The 17,629-nt window shown below is 41.4% G+C and overlaps 1 long non-coding RNA gene across 2 annotated transcripts in view; it reads right to left on the bottom strand.

Moving 5' to 3' along the window:
- The window catches only part of LOC111861422, a 590,763-nt gene that overhangs the window by 430,556 nt on the left and 142,578 nt on the right, over positions 1 to 17,629 (bottom strand). For both annotated transcript variants that reach the window (XR_004512677.1, XR_002842242.2), the window contains exon 2: positions 7,068 to 7,106. This is a non-coding gene — a long non-coding RNA (uncharacterized LOC111861422). The remainder of the gene's footprint in view (positions 1 to 7,067; positions 7,107 to 17,629) is intronic.

Here is a 17,629-nt window from a genome sequence, read left to right as displayed (position 1 = left end):
GGATCTGGACACAGTTCTGTGATCCGCTTATGTAACACAGTAATGAACCCTAGAATTCCATGAGTAAGAGGGGGATTAAAGAATTTTAGGTTTACAGAAGTGGGAGTCTGCCAGTGAGGACAGAAATTTGCCGGGTATGGAATTTTCAGGTAATTGTGCATCCCGTTCGTGGTTTATGTAACGATGAGAAGTTTTCAATCACGGGAACTTTCATTTAGATTCTGAAAATTGTCTTCTTCTCTTAGCTCATTATATTTTTATCATGTGAGATTTACACGCAGGTTAATAAGTTTACAGAGGGCCGTATATGTAATTAAATTAATATATTTGTAATTCTATTTGATCCGACGTAATTAAATATATTGCTATAAGAGTATTTATATACGTAAAAAGTGACAAATTGAAGGGACAAATATCTTTGGTGTCTTTCATAGTACGGATAGGTTAAAAATGTTAAGGTTAAAATGAAATGGTTACTTTGTTTTCTTTGTTTTCTTTGTTTTGTGTTTGTATTTAGCACGTCACTTTTTCGTCTATCTTCCAGTTTCTCTGTATTCATGCATTTTGTCATATTTATTGATCTTGTTTATAGGAATATGTTATAGAAATCTATGTTGTCTTAACATCAGCACTTGTTAGACTGTGGACGCAATATTTCTGATATCTTGATTCCGTCGATATTCAATCGAAAAGCTTGGCATTTACATATCTTGGTAGGAAATGATCGGTGTTACTTTTCGTTGGAGTATGGCAAACAAATATTTTTAAAATAAAAGTTGAATGATGTTGAAAACTTTTAATCATGTTAACAAATTGTAAATAAGTGGGGAATGCAAAAACAAACTTTGTTCTTGGTTGTATGACGGTGTAGTAAATTAAGGCATTTACAAAACGGGATCATCTGAACAAGCATCGCCGTGAACATCTCAGAGCTCTAGATATATTGTCACATTTTAGGGGTGCGTGACTAGAGACGGGTATGGATTGGACTAATTGGATTTATTGATCACTTGTACACACTACTCGAAACTACATTTTACAGTTCACTGACACACATAGACTAGTGTTTTCAGTCTATTTCAGTTTCCACTAGCCGTATCCTGGCAACGGTTTCTGCCGAGGAAAATTCAACTTCCCGCATGCATGCCCTCTTGTCACAATCGCCTTTGCAGAACTCTTTGTCAACTGGCAACTAACTGGTTCCTAACCTGGCGGCCATTTCACACCAACGTCCTAGCCTACTTTCCACAGGCTCTTTCAACTGAACTGTCACCAACCACCTACTCGGAGCTCGACTGACATGCTTATAATATTTCGGCACAAACCACACAGAAAATATCGTTTCCATGTTTATAGTCCAACAATACCTCTACTGGTGTATGCGTTTCCTTTGCCGTGGTAGCCTCTTTACCGAGTAGTTGCTTAGCGATAACCCGGGTACTGTTGACGTGCTTACCGGCCGTCCTTTTCTCCCTGTCGTTGCGTAGCAATAGCTATACATGCTACAATATGTATAAAGAAACGAGGAGCATATTAACTTCAAGACTGCTTGCTACTATTTGCTTCAGAATATATTTTTTCGTCTCATTTCTATAGACCCAGATAATGACATGCTTAAAAGGACGTGTTATATTCAAAGGGAAATCATAGAATGACGAAGTTACCAAAGCAAATGCTGAGTAGTATATTTGCACATGAGAGAAAAGAATTACCATGAGACTAGAGAAAATAACATAATGAGGAGTTTCATAATATCCTGTCTTGGCGATCAAATTGGGAAGGATCAGTGTTTTATGGTGGTTGTTTGACGACGCTGTACGTATCGAATTACACGTTGTCAATGATAAGGTTGTTAATGAATGTGGACGAGTTTGATGAATGATAATTTGCTAGGGGAACATAAGTACTCGAAGAATACCCACCCCATTTTCACTTTTCTCACCACAAATCCCACACGATAACATTTGGCATCTAACCGGGACACCGCGGTAGGAAGAAAGGCGGGGAATATGCCATATAAGGGGAAAATGAGGAATAAAAGTATATAACACGTTAGTCTAAACGTCTACATGGATAAAACCTCTTGTAAGACATTGGCATGGTTGTGAGGATAATATTAAAATGCATCTTAATTTGACAAACAGAGTTCAGAATTATAAGCTCGATTCAGCTGGCTCAGGATGAGTTCCTCGGTGAGTTATGGTGAAGGCGGAAATGAATCTTCGAGTTCAGTAAAAGCAAGGAATTTCTTGGCTAGACGAGCAGCCGTAATCTTCTCAAAAAGGCTCTTCTGCATGCAGTAATTCATTTTATTTCCAGAGCAGGAAAAGAGCTGGTACATATCTAATATGATAACTAATAAGAAAGCTGTAATCGCATTTTCCGAACTTCTGGAAGACGATTTAGTGATCAAGGGATGACGTTACAAGGTCACTCGCCTTTCACGGCAATCACTTGATTGCTGGAGTGTGACGTCACGTCCCCGTCACGATCCCAAAGATGAAATCGAGCGTTGCGTAACCAATAGGCATCACAAACAATGTTGGGATGTTGGACCGATCTCCATTGCCGAATTAAACGCTTTGTAACCCAAACAAGAAGAGACCGATGCAGTTACTGAGATCAGAATTTAACTAATCTTAAGAGAGGATATGTACACACTCCATTATCAAGCACACAATTACGTGTTCTTTCATTGTCCCAATGTTTCCCAACAATTCTTAGTATTAAAGGGCTTACTATAAACGCCGATGAATAGGCTACTCCTTACCTTCCCATACAGACAAGATAGAACTCGTTCTGTTGATAGATTTATACGGAAGAACTGGTGGTACTTATTAAGATCAGCTGATAGAAACTACTTAAGGATTCACTAAACCATATCTGTTTTGTAACACAAAGGAATATGACTCTTTATTATTTAGGAAAAGAGAACAATGAACTACACATGCACGTAAGTTTAATCCTTGAAAGGGTGAGAATAACATAGCAGTAAATTGCTGCTGGTCCTCGCAAGCACAGTTGTACTTCGTTTCGGGCTCTGTCGGGATTCATTACCAAGGTTTTATTCTTTCCAAGGACATTGATATGTTTGAAAATGGGGCCTCCTCTCGAAAAGAGAATGGGTTGGTCTTTCTGAGAAGTTTAAAGAGCAAACTTCTTGTAAACAACATATAAAAGCGCTGTTTGTCTCTCGCAGGAAACATATTACGTCTCCTCTACAAAGACCAACAGATTAAAGCTTATCAGGGAGGCAGTCGCTGTTCAATATGAGAACCAAAAATAAAAATAGAAACCTCCGTGGCCTATAGTCCGCAAACGAACTATACCGACTGAGCGACCGCCGCTTGTCGGCGAAGTTAGTGCCAAATTTAGCGAATAGAGGGTGTAGCGTGGTCAGCGCAACGGATCCCCATGGCCGTTAATCTGAGGTTTCTAGACCGGAGCCGCTATTTCCTTGAAACTGCTCCTCAATTATGCTCAAGAGGTTGAGTGGACCTCAGTATGAGAATCGTAAGACAAGAGTACACACTGTGGGTAGAATGCAGAATTTCAGGATGTTAAAGCACGTAGCACATCTAGAACCACTGGACATTTAGAGGATAATTTATTTTTTTTATTTTCAACTACAATTTCTCAACTCTAAATTTTGGCTAGGTACGAGTATCATGAGCCAGGGTAGCCTGATGACTGAATTCGGTTGCAAGCAAGGGCAAGATTTCTATGTGTGCCACCAAAAGCAAAACTTCCATCCGCCCTCTGTTCAGTGTTATTGCAGCCCTGCCCTCAGGGGTAGAACGGGTAGCTTGTAAACCTGAGTACCCGGCGTTGGAAGAGCGCAAGAAAACAATGCGTAATGTTTCAGCGAACTGTTTCTGTACACTTTTGTGGTGTGTTGCTTTGACACAGCAGTGACTTTACATTAGGAGCTACAGCTTCCCACGTTAAAGTACATGGCTTCATAGCGTCCTCAGGTTCCGGATAGGTGAGACAGCCTTCATATATAACGGTAAGGTACTTGCTTGCTTACTTAAGGAACTGAGCCCATTTTGAAAAGAAGCCAAACCTGTAGCTACTCAAGAATTTCCCAGCATTTTATGGAACCCGAAGGTTCATTACAGTGTGTACAAGAGCCTTCCATTAGTGCCTATCCTTAGCCAGATCAATCCAATCCATACCATCCGATTCCGTCTGAAAAATTCTGAATTTTTAAACGGCCAATAATCGAATTTTACATGGAGCTAAATATAAGATTTAGGAGTTAAAAATTTTCGAGACACATTACAAATCTAGTCATGTCGGGAAACACAATCTTTTCCTTAATTTCTGATTAATGTTGGTTCTGTGGGCATAAGTGGGAACTCCGTCATACGCACGCTGTGTTCACTACTCCTATATAAAAATATGCATGTATATCATCATTTGGGATTTGAGGTTCTCACACCGCTGGAATATAATGTCATGTTGTCCGTTGAAAGCCTACCTATGTTTCGGAGGAAAACTTCGCCTCCACTTTCAGGGTCAAAGAATAAGCCAAGCAAGAAGCCAGCATGAAGCATGTAGCAAGTAGAGCTCTCAGTGCTTATTCTCTGGCCTGATCTATGTTCCCCAGAAACGTCGGTTGACTTCCAACGGACTACAAGAAGTTATATCCCAGAAGATAGAACTATTCATACATCTTCATATTTTGGTTTTCTCGTTTCTGACATTGACAAGTCTTGCAGGTGGGTACACAGGCTGCCTCTATGTTCAGAGTTTAAATTTGTAGGACTCGGAATCAATTACACTTTATAGGCACGTCGCACTGAATACGAGGGCTACAGTTTCCTTCGAAACTTCGGTATCCATCCACAATCTGGAAACCCAATTTCTGAGCATTCACTAGCATGAAAACCTCAAAGGAATATATGGCACAAGACATTGGTGAGAGCCAGGTCAAGGACATATAAAGACTGAAAAGAGTTCTACCTGTCTTATAGGCTGTAGCAATCTAAAACAATACTGAAATTCTGAAAACAAATAGTCGCTTCGTTTGATGCCAGTTACTACAGTCTGTTCCCACAGCCATTCCTTTCGATTTTTTTTTTTGATTCTAAAGGAAGAAACAGCCGGTCACGGTAGCCGAGCGGTCTAAGGCATGCACTGTTTTCGCTCGCTTGGAAGCCGGGATCGTGGGTTCGAATCCCACTCAGGGCATGGATGTTTAGTTTGTGTGTGTGCGTTTTTCTGTATTTGTGTACAGGTAGAGGCCTTGCGACGAGCTGATCACCCGCCGAAGGAGTCCTACCATATGTGTAAGATCTAGAAAAATGGAAGTGAACGGAGAAGTTCATGGAGGTAGGCCTAGGCCCACTGGGGCTGTAGTGCCAAGGAAGGAAAAAAAAAAGGAAGAAACAAGGAGCTTTATAACTTGTACTCTTCTTCAAAAGATAATTAGAATCATCAAGTCAAGAAGATGAGATGGGCATGTAGCAGGAATGCCAGAGAAGAGGAATGCATATAGGATATTGGTGGGAAAGCCAGAAGAATAGAAACCACTTGGAAGACCAAGGCGTAGGTGGGTGGACAATATTCAAATGGATCATAGAGGGGAAGGAATGCATTGGATTGTTCTGGCTGAGGATAGGGACCAGTGGATGGCTCTTGTGAACATGGTACTGAATTTTCTGGTTCCATAAAATGCTGGGTAATTCTTGAGTAGCTGCAGATTTGGCTTCTCATCAAGAAGGGCTCAGCTCCATAAGTAAGTAAGTAAGTAAGTAAGTAAGTAAAGGAAGAAACGTAAAACAGTGATTTAATCACATTAAATACGAGTATGTTCTTCTTATTGAGCATTCCAGCAAACGTGTAAGATCTAAAAGTGTATTGAAGATTACATTCCAGAATATGACACGGAGTTTTACGAATGATTTCAGGAGGAATAATTGCAAGCTTATGGATAACTATAATCAGGATATAAAATAATTATATTATTTAACATATAAGCCTGCCATTTATTACAGCATTCATAAATTGGAGCCATTCTCTTCGATATTAAGTTCTTGTGCATGGATTTAGATACAATTTAAGATGTGATGCTTCACTGAAGAGAAAAAAAATGGGAACTTCTTTGAATATTTCATTCCGCAAAATCCTCCACGATTACATTAAAAAATATCTATATCATCTAATAATACTGGCATTTTATTTAAATATAAATTTAATTTAAAAGCGAGACTTTAATGATACAACTTGTGAGCTGTATTTAAATCTCCAGATTACTATGCTTCTTTCTTGAGATTAACAGTTTTCTTTCTTTCTTCTTTTATTTATAGTATGAGACATTTTTCCCATTAAATATTTAGCGTTTATCTGAATAATGAGCCAATCAGTGTAACAAATGTAATAGAGCAGATCAAACTATGAGTAGAATTACTGTGATTTGGGGATTTTTCTATCGCCCGTATTCTAGAGAATAGAAAACGCGACGTTTCGGAAACTGGATCTGTTTCATGTTCTCAAACTATATGTGTTGCCTTGCTTGTTTAGGTCCCTTGGAGTTCGTTATGTGTTTATACGAGTACAAAGAAGATCTAAGGAATTATACTTTTATTTACAAAATTTTTAACATACATTTTTTATAAATAATCTTTGGAACTTATATCTGTGAACCATATTTGAAGATCTACAGCAAGTATGAAACTAACTTGCTTTTACTGTCATGCCTCTTGGAATGACCAAATAAAGCCGAAACACGTAAAGTTAGACATTTAATTTGATCTGGTCTACTAAATTTATTACACTGTACGACTTATTATTACACTAATATTTTTCCTATTATGAATCACTGAATTCTTTAAATGTATACGATTAATCACATGACAATATATTTTGTAATTATTCGATAAAATACTTACACTGTATGGTTCAAAGCGTCGAATTTTCGAAACAAATATATATAAAGTTAAAGACATAAAATTAATTTGTTTCCTCAAACAGAAACGTTGAGCAGACAAGGGCTCTATTCCATCATAACTTCACAATAACCATATCAAAATTAAGAAAATATTAGAATTAATTTAACTTACCCAAGGAAATTTCGATCCATATCTTCTTATCAAGTATTCCTGTAACAAGATAGGAAACCAATCACAATCCATCTGAGCAAATAAGTATATGTCGATATTCTGTTACGCCTTATTCCTCTGAAATCAAAATTGTATCCTGCGGAGGCGTTAAAATTCTTTGAGTAATTCATGAGACGTCCAAATTAACGCCTCCTTTGTCGATTTGACTAATAGTTACAAGGAAAATGTTGCGTTACAGCACTCAGTCTGATTGGCGTCAATGATTTAAACATCAAGTTTACTTAAGTGATTCCAACAACTCACATTTCCCTGTACTCCAACATATTTCCGATTATTTAGACTGCCCTAAGCTACCCTGTAGAAAAGTTTTATCTCCTTGTCACACACGAATAAGAAGGCACATTTCTAATCGGGCTTTTCAAGAAAAATGGAGTGTCACTCTTTATTTCCATCCTCTCAAGGCCTCAGGAAGGGCTCGCTTTTCTCACAGTTCCAATTCCATGTTTGATGGTAATGTTGTGATGACATCTGTGGTCTAGTGGTCAGAGTTCCTGGCTACAGATCCAGACGTGCCGAGTTTGATTCCCGGCACTACCACATTTTCTGAGAAGTGGTGGGTCTGGAACGGGGTTCACTCAGTCTCGTGAAGATAACTGAGGAGTTATTTCAAGCAAATAGCGGCTTCGGTCTAGAAATCCGAGATTAACGGCCATGAGGATTCGTTGCGCTCACCACGCGACACCCTCTATCCTTAAAAGTTGGCACTAAGTTTGCCGGCAAGCGGCGGTCGCTCGATCGGTATAGTTCTCTTGCGAATGGAGTTAGTTTAGTTAGATGGTAAGGATGTGGACCTGAAAAGGGCCGTTCTTTATGTTCACCGTTCTTACTTGTATGGTCCTGGATTCTGTCTCTTCTTCCCCTTGTTGTGGGTGTGCGTGAGCTCTTCTTTACAGTCTGCCTGCACAACAAAACAGACACCTCAACGTACACACTCCGACAATGAGGAAGAATGTAGCCCCTTGTTTCGAAAACATGATATCCACATACAAGACTACGCGGCATCACAATTGAGAAGTTCACAATCTCTACAATCGTCGCCGTGTGAACCTCAGAACTTACGTGAATAAGAATGGTGATTCTGCCTCCTGAGATTCAAATTTAGAGGAAATACTTGCCGAAGTCTCGTTTAGAAGAGGATGTCAGAAGTACTGTGCATGATATGACTGAAATTCTGGTTAAGATTCACACAGCAGTTCAATTTCGGGCCAGTTAGTCTGCAGAGTGATTTAAGGATGGCTCGCGAGTGTCGTGGAAACCCACTGTATACAGTCACAAAAAGGTTAAACCCTCTCTGATACCTACTTACCACTAGGCGCTACAGCCCTGGGTGAGCCTTGCCTCCTCTACAACCAGACTCCACTGCTCTGTATTCCTTATCTCTATCCATCCTTTCGCCTTCATCTTCTTCAGGCCGTTCTCAACATCGTCTGGCCATCTCATCCTGGGTCTTCCTTTTCTTCTTTTGGAATATAGCCTTCATTTTAATATTCTCTTTGGCATTGCATTATCTTCCATTCTTTCGACATGTCCCAACCAACTTATTCTCTGTGACCTGATAAATCTTACTCTATCTAAAGTCCTCACTGACACCAATACAAAATATTCTTCCTATTCTCATCCCGTTCCTGGTGATGGCACCATATAAATATATGATATATTTCGGAGGTTATTAGTCTCTCTATCTTCAAGACAATCTTTGTACTGATTTTGAGTTCCATAGGCCGATGTGAATTGGGAAATAAAGCTTGAATCTACAAGATGTATCTCCTAGAAAAAGTATAGGAATTAGTATTTAATAAAAATTTAAGCCTAATATTTCCTATATTTCCTGTTTAATTATCCAAAATTCTTCATTACTTCATACAAGATTTCTTTCAGATATTAGCGAACGTTTATCACCAGGGCCCGGATTTTGATGACATGTCATCTTTCCTTCCTTGTATCCTCTGCGATGCTCTTAAATATATAATTCTCGGATATGAGCTGCCGGTTACAGGAATGTAAATTTTATAGGTATTTTTTGTCATTTTTTTGACATTTTTAGGTTTAAGGTATTTTTTTCATTTTGGGGGTAACGTTTTGGTAAATTTTTGGACTTTTAAGGGCATTTCTGGTCATTTTTGGCAATTTTAAGGAATTTTTCTTCATATGTTTTCTGAAATGTTAATAACATGAAGCGAAGTGTTCTTTCTTTTCTCATTTAGGTAATTTTTTCTGGATTTTCCGTCATGTTATAGGCCATTTTTTTAATATTTTCAGGTCATCAAAATCCGGGCCCTGCATATTACATTTTTGGGTCATATTGTAGGTCATTTTTCTGGATTTTTTCGGTCATCTTATAGGTTATTTTTAAAATATTTTCAGGTCATAAAATTCTGGGTCTTGTTTATCACTGTATCAGTATAGGATTATATTCTGCTCATCAAAATATATTATTTCGTACAACATTAGAACTGGAAGAACATTCATAACCTTCACAATTCCTGTATTTTTGGACTTTGTCCATTGTCCCGTACTCTGAAAACTATCAACAGACTGATGATAACCGTGTTCTGAACCACCGAAGCCCACGTGGCTGATTCTGCTTAAACATTAATTGTCCACAGTTTTTTGAACCATTCTCGTTTCACATTGCAAAGGCCTACACAAACGTGTTGATGTGTGGATGGATACGCTTTTAAACAGGCTTTCTCATCAAAATTCTGTACGCATTTTGTGTCCTCTATCCCAGCTGCCTGTCGAGTAGATTGTAAGCTCTTAGACTTAACTCTGTTCTCAGTACCAGGTGACATAATTTCAAATGTTGCCTAGATAATTCAAAATAGTCCCTCCGTTTCAGAGATTTTTATACTCACTTAACAACAGAGGATATTTTGAGGTGAATAGTTATTAACCACATAACAAATCCTCAAATTTGACCATCGCCTCTGATTGGCTGTCCACAGCTGCTTATTCAATGTATTCGTAACGTAAATGTAAACATGACACTTAATTAAACACCAAGATATTCGAGGGGCTGGAGGTTTAGCTCCGCCGGTCACGGTAGCCGAGCGGTCTAAAGCATGCGCTGTCTTCGCTCGCTCGGAAGCCGGGATCGTGGGTTCGAATCCCACTCAGGGCAAGAATGTTTGTGTGCGTTTTTCTATGTTTGTCTACAGGTAGAGGCCTCGCGACGAGCTGATCACCCGCCCAATGAGTCCTACCGTATGTGTAAGATCTAGAAAAACCGAAGTGAACGGAGTTCATGGAGGTAGGTTTAGGCCCACTGGGGCTATAATGCCAAGGGGGGGGGAGGTTTAGCTTCACACTCTCTCATCCTTGGTGCTAGTTGGAGATGAATGATCAGCTTCGACCCCGGCTGCTTCATGTCCGCAGAAAGAGCTGCCGTTTTCGACAGGATACGAGAATGTTTGGGCCCCAATTTTAGTCAGAACGCTGTGCGAAATAAAATAACCGAACGCCGATCCCTCAGTAATCCACTTGATAATCTAGTTTCTGTACCGAGCCAGGCATCTGAGTGCTATCTAATATATTTGTGCCTAAAAGTAAACAAGTAAATTTGCCCTATACCTAATTAATTAAGCATTACGCCATCAAGACGTGTGGGGGAGCGGAGGTATAGCTTCATCATTCTTGAGCTCGGCACTAGATGGAGATGAGTGGTCGTATTCACGCCCCGGCCTCTTTAATTCTGGGAATCAACCCACGTTACACATTGTGTAGGAGGCTGGGTGGGCCTCAGAGCCGGTTTACACTTTATGGAGAAGATAAATATGTCTTACTCCTGCCGAAAATCGAACCCCAGTCGCCCAAGCCGTAGCCCATCTCTATATTGACTGGGCTGTCCGAGTTATAGTATTCGTGCCTACCCTACAAATTCGAAGGACGTCTTTTCCATCTGTAATCTGAGGACGCGTCGTGTCATATAACAAGGGGCCCACATATTGAACATGAAGCGGAAAGCAGCTCCGGTAACATTGCATGGAACTGGTACTGTTGGAAGATTATCTCTAGATGGTAACTGGCCTCCTGGTAGGAGTATACTCAATGACAAGCCCCAAGAAAGGAGCTCTGTTTGGATAATCTCTCATTGTCAGATTGAGTGATAAATCCACGGCAAAGAATCTTTCTTTAAAACTGTTATTCACAAGGTCAATACATTCTTCTACTTTACGGAATCAGATAACTAATCACCGCGCTTGCAAAATCCCTCAATTTAATTTCAATCCTGCGCCAACTACAAACAGTCCTAGTGAACACATCATGTTTCCCTAAGACCCGTTTTAATATTGTGACATGAAGCTAGAACACCGGACTAGTGGAGCCAGAGCGGAAGTCTATTTCTAGCCAACTTCTAGACAGACACACGTCCCGCAGCAATGAACAGACGTGGAAGTCCACTGATAGGCAACGGTTCGGTAAGCACGTTCCCGTGACAACGGTCAAGCAACAGACATTCTCTATGGTTACCGATAGACTGTATAAGGAGCCGTGCAAATAAGAACGATTGTCATTGAAGCCAGTCGTAGTAGAAGAAGTGGGCGATTCGTAAATCAGAAGCAAGTCAGTCACAGTGGAAGATAAGATACTCGTAGTCCAGTAAGGAATGGAGCGAGTCTTAGGCAGTTAGCTGTTGTATTTTGTTGTACTCACAATTGTAAAGAAGTGCCAATAAATGCAATCACTTAATCCAGAGTCCGTTATAATCGTCACGGAACCCCGGACATATGTCAATATTGTCTCCTATTTCAATCCTAAGTTTCTCAACTAGTCCAGTTCCTTCAGATTTTTCGGACAAGATTTGTTAAGCACTCCTCGTTCGCCTAACGCAGCCCACAGATGCCGCCCGTGTTGCCTCTGATGTCTTAATATCTTACAACTACTTCTACCATAACTGCCATATCATTAGCTACTCATATATGTGTATTGTTTCGTACAGCCGGTCACAGTAGCCGCGCGGTCTAAAGCATGAACTGTCTTCGCTCGCTCGGACGCTGGGGTCGTGGGTTCGAATCCCACTCAAGGGATGGATGTTTGTTTGTGCGATTATTCTGTGTTTAGGATGTGGCCTTGCGACGGGCTGATTACTCGTCCAAGGAGTCCTACCGCTTGTGAAAGATGATTACGGAACTGAAAAATAGGTCTGGGCTCTGAATGGGCTAGAAGAGCCATTGAAAAAAATACTTTTGCAGAAGCAAGAACTTCATGAAATGAAGTTACAACTTTGTTCCATTTTATAGAAAAAGGGAGCCTCAATATGTTAGCTTTCGTAATCACGAATTCGGGTACCTTAGTGAAATCACTGAAGGAGGCAGGGGAAGGTCGTAATATGAGGCGCTCTATACTTACTTACTTACTTACTCATGGAGCTGAGCCCTTCTGGAGGAGCCGCCAATTCTGCAACTACTCAAGAATTTCCCATGATTTTACGGAACCCTAAGGTTCATTACCGTGTTCACAAGAGCCCTCCACTGGTCTATCCAATCCATACCATCCCATCCTATCTCTCTAAGATCCATTCTAATATTGTCCACCCACCTACGCCTTGGTCTTCCCTGTGGTCTCTTTCCTTCTGGCTTTCCCACCAATATCCTATACGCATTCCTCGTCTCCCCCATTCGTGCTACATGACCTGCCCACCTCATCATCGACTTGATCATTCTAATTACACTTGGAGAAGAGTACAAGTTATGAAGCTCCTCATTATGCATTTTCTCCAACCTCCTGTCACTTCATCCCTCTTCGGTCCAAATATTCTCCTCAACACCCTGTTCTCAAACACCCTCAGTCTATGTTCCTCCCTTAATGTCAGAGACCAAGTTTCACACCCATACAGAACCACAGGCAAAATTATAGTTTTGTATTTATAACTGTAGAGAATCCTATCTTCTGCTATCAGAACTTTTATTAAGGCTACTTTTTATGAACAATATAATCTAAATCCCTCATCAGCACGACTACCAGTTTTGCTGACGCTCCGTGCAGATCCTACCGCACGCAATACTCGGCTTGCAGTTAACTTCATGCAGTAAGCGGCGGCTGAGTAATCAAGCCTGTTGCACGTCTGCAGGGAGGTGGAGCGGATATGTGAATATGGAGTGTAATTAGAACGCCAATTGTCAGGGTAACCGCATGCTAGTAGAATAACCCGCCTCAAAGATACAGTAAAGTAAAGCTATCGCTGTAACACTCCGTGAAGGCCCATAGGGTTGTGGAACGTTGAGGCTCACACATCATCTAGACAACAGGCTTGCAGATGGCGGTAAGGTTGTCAGCCTTAAGGCGGGTACACACTAGCGAGCTGTTGCATGTAACGTAACGGTTACTGTAACCACGTCTTCGCATGGACGACACGTCCAGAGTCGTCATGTAACCCGCTGCGAGTGACCCGATCCATAGTGCTCGTGGTGAGCTCGTCATGAAGACACGTCTTCCTCCTTATCGCCTGAGTTAATTGCTAGTGCGTCGTATATCCTCATACACAACTTAATTGACAACGACAAACGCCAACGAAGATTCTGGCAGCATGCACTATACAAAGAAAGAAGCGGTCCTGCTTTACTTTTGGATTTGAAATCACAAACAATTAGTGGGCATTAAAAAATTTCACCCGGCTGAATCCAATGGACTTCGAATATTTGATTAATCTGGTTGGACCTAGGATCTGGAAAAGGAACACTAAGTTCAGAGAGGCGATTTCGGGGCAAGATCGATTGGCTGTGACATTGAGATACTTGGCGACTGGGGACTCTTTTACAAATTTACAGTATCTATTCCGTGTATCCAAGCAAACTATTAGCTCTACTGTTCAATTAAATTCAGGCATTTCTCATCGTCCCACTCCATAGCGATTCGCATCGCTACAACTGGCTCGGAGGAAACGTACACATTACGAGCAAGCGAGTGTGGCGTCCACGAGCCAAACTGCGAGTCCCTTTGTGTTCGCAGCAAAAACCGACAAGGCGGTGGCTCGCCGGTCGTGTTACAGAGCGCGCTCGAAGTACGTTCGCGAGCGTGATTCGGAAGGCGTCCCTACTAACAGAATGTGGTTACAGTAACCGTTACGTTACATGCAACACCTCGGTAGTGTGTACCCGCCCTTACGCGCCGGCCTACCTTTACCCCCAGGAAGATTCATTGTACACATTTCTGTTAGAGGCTGAGTCGACCTCAGGGCCATAGTGCGGCTGGAAGGGTTAGGTAAATTGAAAGAATCCACCTCATCGGGACTCGAACCCGCTTGTACCATAGTGTCTCAACCAACTACGTTTCCGTGTGCTCCTACAAATTTGTATGCATTTATTATTTAGTTTTTCTATTAATTCTTCCCAGAGCTTCTTTTTATATTGTCCTTCCATAATCCGTCTATATCTTTCTAGTGTCTTCTTTCACCTAGTTTTCCCAGCAAAATACTCTATGCATTCGTTTTCGCCTCATGCGTGTTACATGCCCTGCCCATCTCTTCCTCTTTGACTTCATTATTCTCACTATATTTGGTGAAGAGCACAGGACCAATTATAAGTAAATAATAAATGGAAAGATTTCCCTAAAACAGCAATGCGAAATGTCTTTGTTAATACAAACTGAAAGGTTAACAAGACGCTGTGATGTTGCAATCTTTATCATAGGAACTGAAAAAAAGAGCTTCAAATTATCACTTGATCAATGAATCAATCAACGAAATAACCAGTGAAGATTAATAGAAAGTCACTTCTGAAACTAACCCAAACAACGGAGCTCGACATGCCAGATTTTTTAATGCCCCGCAAAGATCAAAATAAAAATGGTTTCGACAATATCAAGGTTAGTGATCGAAATACCGAAGCAGACTGCTGAACGTGATGCCCATTTGTGGGGAAGGCATTTCAGCCTGACGTTACATCAAGTGCTGCAACTGGCGTCTCGGGCAAAGTTCAGATATTGCAACTTCATAAGCCCTCGAATGGGGGAGTAACTGCGTCTATGTATGTAAAGCAGCAGGTCCTGCAGCACACGACCATGTTTATATACTATATGTATATACTATCTACATTCATGACGTCAGCATGTTTCCGGACTATGTCTTACCGGACAATAGAAAGAAGTTGACTTTCTGACACTCGCTCACAATTCTTTCCCCTTCATCGTATTTTTATTTTATCCATGTTCGCATCTCTTCCCTGTCCCCATGTCGACAATAGACAGACTTAACCTGCACGCTACAGTTGTGAACAAGACTTCGCACACTTTAAATTTCTATCTACAGGTTCACTGAATAACCAAGTAGCACTACTGGATTTACTTACACACTAGAAATGTAACTATTTTCAAAATATTGAAATCAAATTACGACTTTAATTATTCTCTACTTTTTTTTTCTCCTTGGCACTATAGCCCCAGTGGGCCTAGGTCTACCTCCATGAACTTCTCCGTTCACTTCGGTTTTTCTAGATCTTACACATTCGGTATGACTCCTTGGGCGTGTGATCAGCTCGTCGCAAGGCCTCTACCTGTACACAACACAGAAAAACGCACACACACAAACTAAACATTCATGCCCTGAGTGGGATTCGAACTCACGATCCCAGTTTCCAAGCAAGCGAAGACAGTACATGCCTTAGACCGCTCGGCTACAGTGACCGGCCAATTAGTCTCTACTATTAAACCATAAGTTTAACATCTTCACTGTTAGTACCACTCTGCCATCCTCACACTCCAGACGCGCCATCTGCCTTCCCAAAATTTACTCTTTCTGTCTTAATATAAACATACCCATAGCCTGTGACAAACATTTATTTATCCACATACATCTACCTGTACTTAATTAATTAAGCAGCAAGTCATGGAGACGCATGGTTGAGTGAAGGTATAGCTCCTCTGTTTTGACCTCGGCAGTAGATGGAGTGGGGCAGCCAGTTTCAGTCAATTTACCCCGGGGAAAGGACGTCCGCTACCCATTGAATAGGAGGCTGCGTGGGCCCCAAAGCCGGTATGGACGTTGTGGAGAAGAGAAAACCTCTTACCCCTGCCAGGAATCGAAACCTCTCAGTCCAGCCGGGGCCCGTTGCTATACCGACTGAGCTATCCCGGCTCTTATGAATGTAAGTACGTATTATCACGTGATAGGGGTGATTAGAGACGGGATTTGGACCGGTAATCAGACTTGTGTGACATTTTAATACACAACTCATGGCTACACTTCATATCACTATCACACACAGATTAGCATTCTCAGTCAAGGTCTTCACTGCTCTGCTTGGTAACGTGTTCCAATAGTGGACGTTCCTCTGCTCCCAGGCTAATGCCCTTGCAGACCGGGGCCCATCTCACACCAACCTCCTACTGCTCTAACTGCCACCTCAGGACTCTCCCGTAATGGCAGCTGGTTCTCTTTGTTTAGCCTCCGCAAGGACCGCACAGGAAACACCACTTCGTACAGCTCTTTTATTTTTGTGTGCGTATCTGTTGGGTCCATCATGTGAAGGCTACTGAGTCATTGTCTAAAACGGGAGTGTTTATAGAGCCGTTCCCTAGCGAGGACTGTCACTGCTGGCTTCAAAATTCTGGTTTTCAGCAGACACGCCACAATATGTTTTATTCTCGGCGTGTAACTGTTGGATTGGTTGCATTCACTAAATTGTGTTACTGCCTACACGACATCAGTTTGTTATTTGTATATTTTTGTTTCCTTGTGCTTTCTTTATAAGGTTCCTTTGGGCTGCTGAATAAGTTTGTAAATAACCGTGGAATTGACCTGCGTTATTTAGAACGACCGAAATACTGCAGGTGGCATAGGCAGGACTTGTGACGCGATGGGAGAAAAGGCATACAAAATTTTAGTCCGAAAAACTGCAAGCTGTGCTCAGTATTTTTAACGTGTTCACGGAAACTATACGGAACAGGTAGAAGCATTCAGATTGCCACGCATATGGAAACTGCGTGCATTGCGATGCAGAAATTCAATCTTATTTAATCGTGTCTTTATGCAAAACTGTTATATTAGATAGAAGCTCTGGCCTGCAGAGTCCTAATTCTTGTTGTCTGCTGTATATGCGGCTAGTCTGTATGGAGACTGAGAAGTGACGTCACTTGTAACTTCCGGTGGGTGAGCAGTAGAAGAGGCGGAGGTAAGATAAGGCGACGACCTAGCGGCCAGCCGGTGCTCTATTTCCGGCCGACAAGGTGCTACAAAAGCAGGCATGCACTGAATGGCATTCAACATAGTCCCACCCTAACCTCATCTTCTCTTGATGTCACTGACGTTATCACAAGACACGGACTGCTCTATTCAAGCGGAGAACGATGTCCTCTCCTTGCAGGCGACACGACGCCTCTGGAGGCACGGACTCACAGTTCTGTGAAGGTGGGTGGCGATTCAGGTAGTGGTCACTAGCACGGTTGTGGCTCATCTTTGTAACCACCTTATAGGTAATGTTGTCCCTGTGTTTAACTAATTAACGCTACGTATGAAGGCGTATGGAGGAGTGGATGTACAGATACATATTTCCTGGACCTTGGCACTA

Source organism: Cryptotermes secundus, unplaced genomic scaffold (assembly GCF_002891405.2).
Source record: "Cryptotermes secundus unplaced genomic scaffold, Csec_1.0 scaffold646, whole genome shotgun sequence".
Taxonomy (NCBI): Eukaryota; Metazoa; Arthropoda; class Insecta; order Blattodea; family Kalotermitidae; genus Cryptotermes; species Cryptotermes secundus.
The sequence above is the reverse complement of the archived record's forward strand: the minus strand, read 5'-3'. Positions and strand labels throughout refer to the sequence as shown.